Here is a 17,418-nt window from a genome sequence, read left to right as displayed (position 1 = left end):
TGAGACTTTGGGCTAATCAATGGTGTTTGACAGGGAGCAAGATGAATCCCCACACAGTGCCTGGGAGCACATCTGGCAGACGTGCTCTGGGCTCTCAGATCCCCATCACATGGGATATCTCCTGGACGGAACTAGGAGAGTGACTGGGGTGTGTCCCATCCTTGCAGCAAAACTCAGGCAGCTCTAGAGGTGGCCCGAGTGCTCCCCCCCTTCTCCCTCTCACTATCCCTCACACACGTAGCCCAGGGACATGTTTGGTTGCAGTGGGGACTTCCCTCGGGGAGCCAGCCAAGGCACCGGGAGCAGGCGAGGGGCTCAGTGGGGGCCATGTTCACAGGGCTGTGATGCTGCAGTTTTCCAGGCATGGGACAGTGTGCCGTTCTCCATGCTGCACCCTTGCGGAGGTGCGGGCTCTGGCCTGAGTCCCTGGGGCCATGGCTGGTTCCAGCCGGCATCCACCCTTTCCCCTGGTCCCGCCAGATGTGTGTGAGCAGCACGGTCCCAGGCGTGCCCTGGAGCTGTCTGCCGCGGCCACATGCCGCTCGGTCACCAGGCTGCATGTGGTTGCACGTGCTGCTTACTGCCTAATGCTACACAGTGTGCAGCTCATGTGGCCTGAGTGACATGCTCTCCCCCTCCCCTCCGGGCGCCTGGCTCCCTCTTCCCCCTCCCGCCCTTGTGACTGCAAAGTGCAACACTCACCGGTGGATCCTTCCCCGGCCTCCGGGGATGTGCGGGAGACATCAGGGCTGCCGGAGGGGGCCTGCTGGGTGGCAGTGCTAGCCTCGTCCTCCGACACACTGCTGCGGTCTCCTTCCCCTGTCTCGGTGGTCCTGGTGACGGGGGAGGGGGGGCGCATGCTGCTGTCAATGGGGACGTCCGGGGCTTGCGGGACTGGCTGGCTCAGGATGGCGTGGAGCCGGTCGTAGTGGGGGCAGGTGTCTGCTCCTGCCCTCTGACCCTAGCTGGCCCACACGTAGCTCAGGCGCAGCTCCTTGACTTTAGCCCAGACTTGCTCTAGGATCCAGACTGGATGACCCTGCTGGGCGAGCGCCTGGGCCATACGAGAAAAGATCTCAGCATTGCAGCACTGGGAGCAGGTCTCGTGCAGGGCCTCCTCCTCCTGCCAGAGGCCCTGGGGGCCTCCTGTGCTTGGGAGGCAGGTGGCTGATCCTTACCTGGAGCTGCCATCGTGCTTGGGGGGGTGTCTGCTGGATGGCAGGGGCCACGTGGCAGAGCTATGGCCAGAGGGCTCCTGCCTTGTGACCTCAGCAGCCTGCGTCTTCTTTAAGGAGGCTTGGGTTACCAGGAAGTCCGAGAGCTGATTGTGGCTACAGAGCCTCCGAGCATCCATAGGGCTTTTTTCCGTTTAGCCTGCTTTTGTGCAAAACGTCTTAGCTGCCTGTCTACACTGGCCCTTTTGCGCAAAAACATTTCCGGAAAAGGGCTTTTGCCCGAACGAGAACGTCAAAGCATTTCCGCAAGAAGCACTGATTTCGGACAGTAGAACGTCAGTGCTTTTGTGCAAAATCAATCGGCCAATGTAGACGCAGCCAGTGAGTTATTCAGTAAACCAGAACAGCTCTAGAAGAGAAAGAGCAGGGGAGGGAGTCCCAGGAGGAGTGGCTGGGCTCCCTACTCCAGAAACTAGCTGCAAGCCCTGAACCCTGGGAAAGGGGATGAGAGGGTGGTCTGAGCAGTGGCCTGGGTAAGAGGGGCCCTTGATACAATAGCATAAATGAAACACTCAACTCACAGACTTTATTTAATGGGACTTCTGCTGCTACATCTTTTTGCACATTTTTTGAAGTTTACATCATATCTGGTCAAATCCAGCATCCTGCACACATTCAGGTAGACTTCTGTCAGTCTTATGGTGGTGGTGGTGGGGGGGGGGGGGGGTGATATGGGGTTGCAGGAGTCTGGATTGATGTGTATAAGGGGCTCAGAGCAGGAGATTGGGTGTCTGATGGACTCAGGGCACAGGGTTGGGACGTGTGGAGGTGCAGGAGTGTTATGGCAGGGGGCTGGGGATGAGGGGTGCAGGAGTCTGGGGATGTGAAGGTATGAGGGGCTCAAGGCAGGAGGTTTAGTTGTATGATGGGCTCAGGGTTTGCGTGTGTGTGGGTGGTGCAGGAGTATTATGACACTGCAGCTAGATGGGGGCTTGTTGACCTGGCTTCATTTTTAAATAAAATAAAATGTTATGTCCAACTCAAAGGTTTCAAGATTGTCTTAATTTATGGCAGGGATGGGGAACCTTATTTGGGTCAGGGGCCAATGACCCACAGAAAAATCAGTCATGGACCACACAAGTGAGAAGCAAAATAACTCCAAAACCCCATGCAAACACCCCAACCCTCACTGCTGTGTCCCCTGACTGAAACACCTCACTCCCCTGGTGCTCCAGCCCCATAGTGGGGTAGGGGTAGGAAGGACTGAGGTTCAAGGCTTCAGGCCAGATTTAATCTTGTGGGGTTCTGGGGCTAGTGGATTTTGTGGGCTCCCTTAGATTTTGGGGTGGAGCCAAAAATGAGGGGTTAAGTGTGTGGGACAGGGCTGCCGGTGAGTGGGATAGGGACGGGGATACAGGATCAGGGCAACAGGTATACTGCAGGAGGGGGTGAGGGCACAAGGTCTGGGTGGGAGGTAGGGTGCAGGAGTAGGCTACGAGTAGGGTATCTGGCCAGGGGGTAGGGTGCAGGAGCAGGGGAGGGAGGGTGCAGGAGCAGGCTCAGGGCAGGGTGTCTGACTGGGGGGAGGGGGGGAAGGCTGTTGCCAGATCAGGGAGTTCAGGACTATAAAGGTTCAACTTGTAATTCAGAGAAAAGATATGTATAAAAGCCAAGCACCACTTACTAAACCCCTTGGGATCGATGGAGTTTTCCAATTCAAGTACTGACTATGTTCAACCCTGCCTAGCTTTCAAGATTTGATAAAAGTTCATGACATTTGTTTAGCTTTCTGCATAGAGTAGCGACTACTTCCAAAATTATTGGCATTTATTTAACAAATGAATAGAAAAATATAATTACCCCAGCATAACTCTCAAAGGTGAAGGGAGAAAGACATTAAGAAGAGGACAACACCCTGCATTTTACATAAAGGTCACCTATTTTGCAAAGAGTCAAGGGACAGAGCTATGGACTCACCTAGGAACATCTAGTCTACAATACTCTACATACTGTTGACAGAGGAATGAATAGAATGACAAATGACAAGAAAAAAGCATTAGGAAGATAATCGTCATGGAAATATTTTATTATGTTTATAAAGGCATCAGCACTGTACACAAAAGACCTTTCAGTGAAGTTAGAAATGCTCTTCCTCTGATAGGATAACTAACTTTTCCATTGCTTACGCACAAAGCCACCATTCTGAAGCAGGATCATTTCACAAATTATTCACCTTCTTTCTACATTTTCTATTTTTTGCTCCCTTTTCTTAAATATGACTGGCATTTGACAGGTTCATTGAATAGCAGTGTCTCCAAGGTCTATGCTGTTATTATTCACAAGGAGCACAACAATTTAATATTTATATCAATAAATTATTTCACTGTGATGAACAAGTAACAGCACTTTCCCCAGTGAGACACAAATGATGAGATTCTGTAAGTACAGTAGTGAAAAGAGAGGACTTTGTGTAGTAGGTTTCATATTTGCTCTTTTATTATGCCCCAATTCTAGAATTTCTCTATTTTAAAACATTTGGACCTTTCAAGATATTCTAAAAGAAAATGCAGATCTCTTTTCCTTCCACATAATTATTATATTACAACTATATTTCCTCCTAGCATAGATGCCCTGACTACTGTAGTGGGAAGCTGTTGACATTTGTCTCAAATGATTGCTTAAGACAATTGTGCCTTTATGTGCAGCTATCCTCTGTTCCATATTTTCAGATGTTTTGCCCTGGCCCCAAGATAATGCTGGATCATGCCAATTACTTTTGTATGTTCTTTGAAGAGCTCTTTTCTGTAATTCTTGTTGCATATGGTTCAAATGACAAAATACAGAAATCTCCAAGAAAATGTCTACAGAGTTCTTACACAATATACAGCTTAAAAGTGAAAGTGTAGCTATATCAGTTTAGGTTTTCCACAGAATAAAGCAGGATAACATACTTAAGATACTATGTGTTGCAAAAACAAGGTTGCTTCCCTATAACTGGAATTCTCCAAGTATATCTTGTAAGTTTACATACATGGAGCTATGCAATGCATTTCTCAAATCAAAGCAGTCACAAAAGTAAAAGGGATGGTGTGCTTTGACCATTCCCAAGATGACATCCTGAAAAAAAGCTGCACACCCTGTTCCTTCAGTTTCTCACCACGTGCTTTGAACAACATTGTGTGGCTAAGCAGAATAAAGGGAGAATCTACTCTGGATTTGTAAAAGAAATATACTGTTAGAACTCTATTTACTGGTAAGTAATATTGCTTTCTCATTCTTTAGTGGTCTCAATGAAGCCCCACTGTGGGAAACTACCTAGCAGTCAATTATCTGGAAGAGGAATGACTAGCAATTAAAGGGAGATTGTAAAACCACGTTGCCAAAGATGGAATCTGTTGAAGCCTCAGAATCTAAAGAAAACTTGTCAGAAGGCTTGGACTGAATTGAAATGAGAACATGTTAAAAGTAAGCCGCAGAGCTTTCCACTTCTGCAGTTGGTTCAGTACACAGATCTTAAAACAAGTAATTCCTGCTTCTTAATAACAAGCTTGAATAGACTTCAGATTTGATTTAGAAAGCATTGCTTAATACTAGATTTTCTGTTTAGACAGCTTCCCCATAAGGAATATTAATTCATTGCAAATATTTAGTCCTAATCAAAATAAAGAATAAACTTTCAACAAATTTATATATGTTTAACTTTCTTTGGGACAAAAGAGGACAAGAGGAAAAAACCAATGAGATTAGTTTAAAGATTTCTGAAACCACTTCAGGTGCAAATAAGGCATAAGGATGAAGGCCTACTATACAGTACATTATTTTTAAAGTTTCAAGAGTAGAGGATTGGATATAAATTCCTGATATTTGCCCTGCAGATTGAATCTGGCACAGATCAAGACAATCTCTACTAGTGGTTCAAGTCATTTGTCTGAAAACCAGATTGTGATTGTATAAATGGAACAGAGTTTTACCAGGATGTAATGATGGAACAGATCTTTTTTTTTAAACCCTCACTGTGTTGTATAAGAAATTAAAATATTATTGTGTCCCAACTCAGCTCATGGAAAGTTGCAATAACAGAAAGGTTACTTTAAAAACAAATTAGTGGTACTGTGGTACCTTAGCCCTGATCTACCCTTATTTTGAAATAACAAGCGAAGCACACACACTACCAAACCCAATTTTTGAAATAAGGGGCTGGTTATTTCAAAATAATAATCCCTGCTTTCCATGAGGAATAAATGTTATTTCAAAATAGTTATTTCGAAATAGCGGTAGTGTGGATGCTCCACTGCTCCTATTTTAAAATAACTACTCCCCAGAGTCATTCCAAGTAATTACTACCCAGTGCTTCCTGGGGCTCTGAGTCGAGGTTGCATGTCCACATTAAGGGAGCCTATCTCAGACTAATTTTGAGGCCTCCCTGTAGTGTGGACACTATTTTGAAATAGTTGTTTTGGGAGTGATGTCAAAATAATTTATTTCAAAGATAATTATTTTTTAAATAATTTATTTCAAAATAATTTCCTAGTATAAACATGCCCTAAGAGGCTAACCAAAATATATAGAATCATGAGTTTTCATGGGCAAAATCCACCTCATCAGATGAACTGGAGTGGCAATACCAGAAACCAAGAGATATATATGACAGCAGAAGAAGTACCTGTCAATTGTAGGACCCATGTTAATGAGGCTAATTAAGTGAGCTGGATGTATAGCCAACAGACTACAAGCCACAACCATTCTAATGTCTACAGTTTTGTAGTGGCATGGACATAGCAGAGATCATGTGTGAAATCCCACCACTTAAACTGATTTCACCCTAACTTCTCAATATGCTGGGAGTGAAAATGGAAGAGTCAGATTCATGCTTTCATGCCTCTTACAAACAATTTTAGGAAGGTAGTATTTGTGTCTATGGTAGCAGGGAGAGGGATTAATAAAAATAAGTTTGAGGAAGTAGATTCAGTTAATGTGAAATTACCTCAGTACTCAATCTCTCACAAAGGAAGTCTGTAGAAACAAACTCAGAACTGATGAGAAGCTAGACATTTGAATGCATCCTCCTTTTATTTCTTCCTTCTCATTTTTTCTCTTTAACAGCTCTCCTAGTTAAGATGTCCCCACATTTACACAAAGAGTATCTGTGTATACTTTCCTTGGAACAAGTTTCTACAGGTAGGCCTTTCACAGGTGAGTGCAACTGTCAGGGCTTGAAAGGATCAGGAAATCTTTTCTAAAAAAAATCCTACCTATTTATGAAAGCTTTATATTGTACCACTTGCATAACCTCCTCTCTATACATATATCATAGCACTGCATCTCATAAACACCACAATCAACACTTTTCTTTAAAACAACTGAAAGACTTTTGCAAAGGTGCACTTGATTTGTGAAGAGTCACTTAACTAATGGTACAATCTGTAACCAGAAAGCTGTCTGCATGCTAAATTCTTGAGAAAGGAGAGGCAGTTTAAATAATCTGTAAGTACCAGATCAAACCAAGGAATTCTTCAAAAGGAAAATAAATAAATGGAAAGCTCTGTACCAAAAATAAAAATAATTTCAAAACAAAGAGGACCTGAGATAATTTGGGGGAATCTCTGTGCATTGTATGAATTCTGGTTTATGCTATGAAATGGTTGTATCATGCAGTACCTTTACATGCATGTGAAATCCACCACAAGGGCTGTCACAGACCAAGGACAACGGAGAGTCGTTAACCTTAATGACCGTGCTTTCAGCAAAGATAGGATAACTAAAAAAAGGTTGCCTGAGCTTGGAAACCAGTTTGACCAAGTTTGTATGCACAGAGTTGGTGATCACATTTATAGAGTGCAAGCAAAATAAAGTCCAGATCCCTAAAATATATATACTTGATGCTTTGAATAGGGTCTGTTTCTCAAAGCTGGAAACAATTATAAGCCAAATCAACTGAGAGGAAGAACTTAACCTGAGAAATGTAAATGATAACTGGGAATCATTTCAGACTATCTTACTAGATGGACAAAAAGCCATAATTGAAGAAGAAAGCCATACTGATTTAAAAAGTGACATGAGAGTGAAAGCGGAAGTTAAGTCACCTATAATTTTAAAAAATATATTGAATAAATGGAACAAAGGGAAATCTGATAATAATGAATGTAAATCAGAAGTTAGGAATTGTAGAAAATGTATAAGAGAAGCAAAGAGTCACAAAGAGATATCAGTGGCCAACAGAATTATGAACAAGGAAGTTTTTTAAACATACAATCCTTTACTAAATGTATATGGTAGAATTATCAATAATAATGCAGAAAATATAGAGGTGTTCAATAAATGTTTCTGTTCTATATTTTGGGGAGAACAGATGATATAGTGTCCTTATGTGGTGATAACACTCTTTCCATTCCACTAGTGTTTTCTGATGGAAAACAGAAGCTGCTAATTTAGACAGTTTAACATCTGCAGATCCAGATAACTTGCATCAAGATTTTTAAAAGATCTAGCTGCAGAGCTTGCTGGACCATTAATATTGATTTTCAATAATGGAGCACTGGAGAAGTTCCAGAAGATTGTAAGAAACCTAATGTTGTGAGGATTTTAAAAAAGGGTAAAGGTCAGGTTAGATGGTTCAGGTCAGACTATTAGCCTGACAATGATGCCAGGTAAGATAATGAAGCAGCTGATAATAGGACTTGGTTAGTAATGAATTAAAGGAAGGTAATGCAATTAATGCAAATCAACATGTGTTTATGGAAAATAGATCCTGTCAAACTAATTTGAAATATTTTATGAGACTACAAGTTTGGTTGAGGAAGGTAATGGCATTTACAAAATACATTAAAACATCTCTAAAATGTTTGACTTGACTCCATACCTTTTGATTTAAAAAGCTAGAACAACATAACATAAACATGATGGCTATCAAATGGATTAAAACCTGGCTAACTGATAGATTTCAGAGTGTAACTGTAAATAGGAAACTGTCATTGAGCAGGTGTGTTTCCAGTGAGATCCCATTGGATCAGTTCTCATCGCTGATAAAGTTTGCAAATAAAATTTGGTGGAGTGATAAATAACAAAAAGAGAATAGGCTGCTGATTCAGGGCCATCTGAATTGCATGGTAAACTGGGATCAAACAAATAATACACATTTTAATATGGCTAAATGTAAACGTATACACTGTACCTGCCCAGGTCAGCGGGTGGCCATGCTGACTCACTACACTGGCTAGGCGCTAGGAACTCCCTGTTCCTGGGTCAGGATGGACGGTTCTACAGTCTCAATGCCCCAGCCTGGGGTCAGGCCGGGCCTGCAAATCTACCAAAAAGTCTGGGACAGTTCGGCGCCCATGGCCTAAGGGTCAGGACAGGGCTGCAACTACACAAGAAGTCTAGAACAGTTCAGTGGCCATGGCCTTGGGTCAGGCACAGGGCTGCCAATACACAGGAAGTATGTAACAGTTCGGGGCTCAGGTGTCACTGCAGATTGAGTCGGGAGTCAGCTCTCCTCATTTTGGCGGAGAATCAACAAGCACAGGGGTCTTTTCCCCACAGAGGGAACCTTCTACTCCCAAGTAATAGGGTGGTGTGGGGGGGATGTAGGCCCACTCACTCCACTGTGTCCCAGCCCAGGGCTCTAGCAGTGGCAGCACAGGTGGCCACTTGGTCGATGGGGATCCAGGCTGCAACGTGCCAACTGAGTCGGCGGGGTGAGGGAGTCAGCGGGAATCGAGGCCACAATGCGCTGCCCGCCCGACCTCCATCTCATTAGCTCATGTGGAGTCGGCTTTCCCTGGGCTGTTTCCTGATTCCGCCGGGGGCCTACCTGGCCAGACAGCTGTGTCTCGGGGCCCTCCGGGTGCACCGGCACTGGCAGGGTATCCGTGGGCTCGGTGTCTGGGTCCCTCTCAGGTCCTGGTGATGCAGTCCCGGCTCCAGGGTCTGGCGTGTGCTCTGGTCCCCTCGATTCCACCTCAGTGTTCGGCAGGATTTGGTTTGGCCTTGGGCCATCTCCAGGGTCAGGCAGCAGTCCTGGGGGCCCTATCCAATCATCTCTCCAGGATTGTGGCTATCAGGCCTTCCTCCTGGGGAGGCCGGGGAGAGCATCTGGCCTGCTCGCCCGCTGAGCTCCAACTGAGCTCTCCCACTCTGTTCTTATAGTTCCAGTCCTGCCCTTCCACTTCCTGTGGGAGGCGCTGGGTACTGCTGGCCCTGCTCACCAAGGGGTTTTATGGAGAACTTCCCCTTCCCAGATCAGCAGGTGGTCATGCTGACTCACTACAACATCTAGGAACAAAGAATATTGGCCATACATACAGAATGCGGACCTGGATCCTGGGAAGCAGTGACGCTGAAGAAGATTTCAGGGTCATGGTCATTAATCAGTTGAACATGAGCTCCCAGTGTGACATGCTGTTGCCAAAAAAACCAAATCTGATCCCTGGATGCATAAATAGGGGAATCTAAAGTCTGAGAAGAGAGTCTATTTGACCTTTGTATTTGGCACTGGAACAGCTTCTGCTGGAATATTGTGTCCAGTTCAAATGCCAGCAATTCAAGAAAAGATATTGATAAATTGGGCTGTGTCCAGACTCAGGGTTTTTTTCGGGAAAAGTAGCCTTTTTCCGAAAATACTTCACCTGCGTCTAGACTGCAGCCGCGTTCTTTCGAAATTAAATCGAAAGAACGCGGCTTTTCTTTCGACGGCGGTAAACCTCATTGCACGAGGAAGAACGCCTTCTTTCGAAAGAAGCACTTTCGAATGTAAATAGGGCTTCTTCGAAAGAGAGCATCCAGACTCACTGGGTGCTTTCTTTTGAAAAAGCAGCTTGCTCTTTCGAAAGTTCCGCGTGCAGTCTAGACGCTCTCTTTCGAAAGAGGCTCTTTCGAAAGTATCTTTCGAAAGAGCCTCTTTCGAAAGAGGCTTGCAGTCTAGACATAGCCTTGGAGAGGTATCAGTAAAAAGCTGTAAGAATAACTGAAGGATTGGAAAACATGCCTTTCAGTGATAAATTCATAAGAGCTCTATCAATTTAGTTTAACAAATAGATGGTTAAAGGATGACTTGATAACTACATGGGGAACAAATAATCTTCAATCTAGCAGAGAAAGGTACAACATGATCTGATGGTCAGAAGTTGAAGCTAGACAAATTCAGAAAGGAATCAAATAAAAGGTAAAAGTATTAACCATTGGAACAATTTGCCACAAGTCATGACGGAGACTCCATTTCTGGCAAATTGAGATTGATTGTTTTTCTAAAAAATATTCTCTAGAAGTTATTTTGGGAAAGTTTAGTGTCCTTTGTTATACAGGATGTCAGACAAGATTATCACAATGGTTCCTTCTGGTGTTGAAATCTGTGAACCTATGGAGGTATAGAGTAGAAAATCACCAGCAGGAGAACAAAGATATCAGGTGTTGATATGTGGACATATAAAATCAAGAATCTCAGAGATACATGCATGAAACTTGGGGTAGGAGAAGGGAAGAGACAAGAATCCTTTGGTGGTACAGAACAAGCCAATGTTAGTGATGGCTAGCTGATCTAGAGAGAAAATCCATAATCCTTAAATCAAGAGCTGCAAAAGAATCTTGGACGCTACACAGGACTTTGCTGAAGCCCAAAGATCTCTCTAGAGTTGTGAGAAAACGGAGGCACAGAATATCCATGTAGGTGTTTATTATTTTGTTGAACTCTGAGTATCTCTGGTGCTAAGTAAAGAGTAACAGTATTTTAGATTTTATTCCCATATGCCCCTGCAGAGCTAAACTGTAATTCCAAAGGGCCTGCATTGCTGAAGTTCTGAGAGAGGGTAGGCTGCGGGGTTCAACCCTGGTCCCAGCAGATGGGAAGTTGTAACAGAAAGTCCCAGTTCTTAGAAGGGGGTACTAGGCAGAAATTCTATTGAACTGGACAGGGATAGTGTTTTTTCGCTAAGGAGCTTAAAAAGTCCATATAGCCCAGGGCAGTGGGCTCCAAACACAGCAGCTGGGAGATTGTGCACCTGGCGTTGGGACAGGGGGAGGGAGCTCTGCCAAGATTTTGTGTGTGTGATATCACATTTACATAAGAGATATCTAGAGCTGGATATGCATTAATGACTTCATCAACATAGATAGCAAATAGCAAAGCCCTGTGATAGAAAATGAAGAACAAGAAGCTGCTATGGTACAGAGGCAGCAAATATACTTATTTTAAAAGGAAAGAATAAGGCAAGTCCAACCATAACCCTAAAATATTTAGAGAGAAACAATGATGGGGTAAAATAATTATAATAATAAATAATAAAATAATTTATTAAAAAGATGAATTAACTCGTTTTAATTAGTTTCCTCTTTAATAAAATTCAGAACCATTCTCTAACATTTATAAAGAAATGGCTACTGTGATGTTTTGAGAGAAGTCTTCTGAATATAACTGCTTTTAATTGTTAGTTTAAATGTCTGTATTTTAAAGGCTCATCTGCCATAAGGATTGTACTAACATATTTGTGAGTATGGCTTATTGTCTTGATTCTTAAGAAGACTGGGTTGATTCAGAACTTGAACCAGTGTATTTTCCCCTTACGCTAGCAGTTTTTTAAACACTACATCTCATCCACATATGACCTGCCCTGACATGTTTGAGAACTACATCAAACATATGACCAGTTCTTAAAGAGAACATTGAACAGAAGTTGAATAGTGTTCTTCATTAATGTAGCAGGAAAGAAAAGGGTAGAAGCAGTGGTACAGACTTTAAACTTAGAAGGAAAGTAGTGCTGAGTTCTCTTTTGGTTCAAGTACACAAAGGCTTTATGTTGTGGACTACAGTTGGAAGAGACAGAGAAATTATATTCAAATGACTTTATGTTGTTTTTATATAATTTTTCTCTCATCTTTTAACTTGATATTATTATTTATATTACAGTAACGCTTCCAGACCGCGTTAAGGAGCCTGGTTTCCATTGTGCTTGTGTGGCGGGCCACTCCCGCCTGGCCCTCCCACCGGACCTCTTAAGTCCAAGGCCCTCCGGCCTGAGTCCGAAACACAGTTCAGGGTTGTAGCGGGGACACACCCTAGGTAGGGGGATCTGGGCCCACCCTACTCCACCAGGCCCAGGGCCCTATGAGGGACCAGATAGTGGGTCACTCCCTCGGTGGGGCAATCTGGCTGAAACGTGCCGAGATTCTCAGGGCAAGAGAGGCGGTTCCCGCTCCTGCCCTGGGCCACTTCCTACCTGGTTCACTGAGATTCCTTCCCATGAACTCGTCCAGCTTGCTGCGGCCTCCAGGCTGGCGTCTCCTTGGCGGGCAGTCTCTGGGATGCACGAGCTTGCCTCCGCGTCCTCACCAGCCTCTTCTGGAGTCTCCCTTCCCAGGTCCTTCTCCTTCAGCTGCCACCTCTGACTGAGTCCTTCCCAAGGCTTTTATAATAGAGCTACAGCCGGGGCTTGCTCAGCAGGGCTGCAAGGGAGGGGCCTCTGCAGTCAGGTAACTCTGGCTGGGCCCTGCAGGCTCAGTGCAGGGCTGCCTTGCCTGAGCCACTTTGCTAGTGCTGCAGCTAGGGAGAGCTGTTTAATTTAACCAGTATGAAAGGAGATATTAATTGAAATTATTAAACAGACTAAGCACTTTAACTTCCTCGTGTTAGTTTATCAAACTTCATTTAAAAAGAAGTAAAATATTAATTTATGTGCAACCCAAAAGGCTCCCATTTTTCTTTATTTATGGTGGGGGTGGGGAACCTTTCTTGGGTCAGAAGACCACTGACCCACAGAAAAATCAGTTGGAGACCACACAAGTGAGAAGAAAAAAAAATCCCTCCCAAACCCCCAGCCCTCACTGATGTGGCCCCCAACTGAGACACTTCACACCCCTGGCACTCCAGCTGCACCGTGGGAGGGGGAAGGACATGGAGGACTGAGGTTCAAGGCTTCCCATAGGCCAGATTTACTCTTCTGGGGTTTCATGATTAGTAGATTTTGTGGACCACCCTAGGCTCTGGGGTTGGGACAAAAATGGGTTCAGTGTGTGGGACAGGATCTATGTGGGGGGTGAGGTGCAGGAGGGGGTGAGGGTGCAAGGTCTGGGAAAAAGGTGGGGTGCAAGAGGGGTGAGGCTGTGATGGCTGGATAAGAGGAAGGCTGCAGGAGCAGGCTGTGGGTAGGAAGTCTGGCTGGGGGGAGGGTTCAGGAGCTGGCTGAGGGTGCAGGGTCTCGGCACAGTGGTGGTGTGTGAGGAGGATGGGCATGAAGGAGTGGGGGACACTTACTTGCCTGTGTGCTCCATGCCATTCCCAGGAACTGCCTCCTGCTGCTCCTGTTGGCCGAATTCCATTGGAGGACCAGCACTGGCTTCTCACAGGAGGGGGGAGGGGGAAGGGAGAGAGAAAACCCCGCACCTTGTTGCACGATATGGCTCGTGGGGAAGAAGTGCTCCTGCTCTCCCGCTCCCGGCTAGGGGAAGAGCAGTTCCCACAGATGGGAGAGAGGCAGGGGGAGCACTTCTTCCCCATGAGCCAGATTGCACAGCAAGGCTCGGGGCTTTTTCTCTTCCCCACCCCCAATGGGAAGCCAGCGCTGGCGCTCTAACCGTTCAGGGGGGCAGGGAGGTAGGGGGATGAGGCTGTTGCACCAGCACAGGCTTCCCACTGCAGAGGAAAAGAGGGGAGCTGAGCTTGAGACGGGGACCACCAGGAAGGTGGCCTCGTATTGACTTTGGGAACCCTGGGGGTTCCCCTCACTCACCCACCCCATATGGGCCTGTATTTAGAAGTAGGCTATGGGCACGAGTTTTCAATGAAGAGTTCTCCTACCTCCCCATTGGTTCACCTGAATATCAATGTATTTCCTAATGGGCAAGTCATTCTGTAAGTCCTATCTTTCTTCTTCTACTAAGAAGATGGGCTGAATATAGATGTGTGCAGGGGAAGTAGCCAACTTTAATATTTAATATTTTGGACATCAGTCTTAATTTGTATGGCTTATTTAACTTTTAACATGCATTGAGACAATCTAATGGACCACCCAGCAAATTAATAGTTTGAAAAATCATCAAGTTATGCCATAGATAAAGAGTGGCCTGGCATTATATCCCACAGGTCAACAAAATAAGGCACTTTAAAAAGCAGGGGCATACTCATGGTTCATTACTTTTTAAATCTTTCTAAACATGTAATCTTTGTGTTTTCATCTCAGTTACCAAGACCTATTGCTTACTCTAGACATGCAATCGACATTTTCTATTTTTTTATCTTTAAATTAGGACAACTGTGATTAAAGGCAGGGCAGATACAGCCAATCAAGTAATACAAACTATACTGTATCTTTAATAGTTTAGTATAGCTTATTTTTTTCAACACTTTGTACATCAGACCTATTCTTAGTTATTTTAGTTATTTGCACAGGAAACATGAATTGCATTGGTAGTGCATGCAAAGACAAGGGTTCAGAAAACATGATTACATGGAAATTACACTTACAAAATGGAAGTTATTACTTAGTAATCAAATACAGTAATAATCAAATAATCAAAACTGTAGATGGTAAAATCAAAATCAATATGTCAGCAATTGCATAAAAAGATCAGTCCTGTTCCTTTTATATCCCACTACTACAGTTCTGTAAAATGAGATGAGATGGGGAGGGCCTCAAAGTTGCCCATTTGCGTCATCACATGAAGCCTCCTGGCACCGCCCAGCAGCCCCATTGCCAAAGAAAACCACCTGAGAAACAGACACTTTCTTCTACTGTTCAATGTACTCACTGAATACCAAGTGCCTTACCTTAAATGATGAATACCACTATGCATTGGTGGTTTTTTCCCCCAGGTATTGAACAGGTTAATACATATACATTACCACCCACTCACCACAAAATGAAGCCAGCATCTGACATACAAAATATTGAATTTTTTTTTTAGCAGCCATGTAAGCCAGCATTTCATGTCAACAAATGCAATCATACTGAGGTGTCACCATTCAGGCTGGGGCACAAAACAAAACAGATCACCTCAAATTAGAACACAAGGGAGGATGAAGTTTAAACAGGATTTTGAAAAATGTACAGAAATACAGCATAATCACTGAAAACTTACTTTAAAAATACTGCCTCCTCTTTGTCTAGAAAAAGAAATCAGTGCTTTTAAGTCTCTGTTAAATTCAAAGTATCTATAAAACTTCCACAATCTAGATAGCTTATTTCAACTGTGTTAATGTGCTTAACAAGAAAACAGCATAGGTACATTCACTTTAATAAAACTATTTAGTTGTGTAACTAAAGTTGAAGATGGTTGACATGATAACCCGAATTCCATTAATTCTTACCTCCTTTCCTACCCTACCTTTCTGGAAGAGAAAGAAATTCTTTCCAATTTTGGTATAAGTGCAAAGAGAGGTTTTTACCTGTCATACTTTCATTGGCATAAAACTTTAACTATTGTAATGTTTCACACTCTGTTAAGTTGCAAGTAAATAACAAATTTAATAAAAGAGAAGTTTAATTCAGAATACATAAACATGATCCTGTTTTCTAGGGAGAATATTTTTACATATGTAGAAGCAAAAGTTTAATGTGAATAGAGGTTTGTACTAAGTGAGCCAAGAATTTGCTTCTTTTCATAACCTCTTATATTACAATATTTGCCATCATATATTTGGATAACAATTTTATTAAATAAACACAAACAAAATGGTTATCTGGTGTAAAAACCTTATTAGAAAAACTACAAAACTAATTTATTTGTCCATCAGCTTTATGAAATAAACTTGTAGAAATTTTTGTTATAAATTATCTAATAAAACCTAAGAGTAAGCCCACTTCAATAGTAATATATATGGTTAGTCATATCATTTTACGTCACTTTTCAGCTCTTTCCCTTGTAAAATACATTCCATTTCAAGGTTATTTGTGGACTAGAACTAAAAGAAAACCAATGTATCTGCTGTTTATCTCTGAGGCTAGCCCAGTGAAAAGCTATCAACTTGGGTTGAGCTGTCAGCTGAGGAACGACCATGGATGCTGCCAGATCAAAGAGCCCCTAGATTAGAGAGTGTCAGTGGCTGGCAGTCTGGCAGTCGCGAGTGGGATGAGGGGTGGCAGCTGAGACTGGGGCTGACTGGCAGTGGCGCCCAGCTAGGGGCACAGAGCCCACTGGCCGGGCTGGACCTGAACCCGGTCAGGGTGTAGAACCTGTGGTCAGGATTGGGGCTGGAGCAGTAGTGGTGCCAGGCTGGGGGTGCTGAGCCCAGTGGCTGGGGTCAGGTGTGGACTGGCAGCAGTGCCTGGCTAGGGACGCAGAGCCAGGAGGCTGGGGCTGGGGCAGATTGGCAACAGAGTCCAGCCGGGGGGTTGGAGCCCAGCAGTGGAGTTGGACTGGCAGCAAAGTCTGCCTGGGGTCCTGTGGCCCATGAGCAGGGATCCCACAGCTTGAGGCCTAGGCTGTCAGCAGAGCCCAGCTAGGGTATGTCTACACAGCAAAGTTATTTCAGGATAACAGCCATTATTCTGAAATAACTTTGTGTTTACACAGCAAAACTGCTATTTTGAAACAATTTCAAAATAGCAAATGGCTTATTTCGGCTTCTGTAAATCTCATTCTACATGGAATAGCGTCTAGTCCAAAATAGCTATTTCGGAACAGGGGCTGTGTAGACAGGAAATAGCTGCTATTTTGAAATAGGGGGCCTCCAGCCCTTCCCAGGGTGCCCTGAAGGCCACTCTGTCCACACTCAGCCAAACTCTATTTCCTCTCCACCCCCCATCCCTGGAAGCGCTTAAAGTTGCAGCCTCTGCAGGCAGGGCTTGTGGCTTGCAGTAGGCCTGACAACCCTGAGACACTCTGCAGCTGCACCTGACTCAATTTTGCCCAGAAACGAGCCAGTCTGATGCTGCCACTCAGCCCTCCACTGCTCCCAGGGAGCAGTCAGTGAACTCCTAGGAGCCTTCCTGGTCTGGGACGGAGGTCCTGATCTTAGGGTATGTCTGCACTACCACCCTACTTCGAACTAGGGTGGTAATGTAGGCAACCGGAGTTGCAAATGAAGCCCAGGATTTGAATTTCCCGGGCTTCATTTGCATAAAGCTGGGCGCCGCCATTTTTAAATGTCCGCTAATGCAGACTCCTGATGGGCCTGCTGAATGGCAGCCGTGAATGGCTACTCGTACACCCTGCCTAAGTGGTCAGCCTCTGTTCCTGAACCCTGGCAGGAAGGCCTTCCCCTTCCATTTGCACACATTGTGCAGGACACAGCATGCAGCCACCACATGCAAAATGT

Source organism: Pelodiscus sinensis, chromosome 4, assembly GCF_049634645.1.
Source record: "Pelodiscus sinensis isolate JC-2024 chromosome 4, ASM4963464v1, whole genome shotgun sequence".
NCBI classification, from domain to species: Eukaryota; Metazoa; Chordata; order Testudines; family Trionychidae; genus Pelodiscus; species Pelodiscus sinensis.
The sequence above is the reverse complement of the archived record's forward strand: the minus strand, read 5'-3'. Positions refer to the sequence as shown.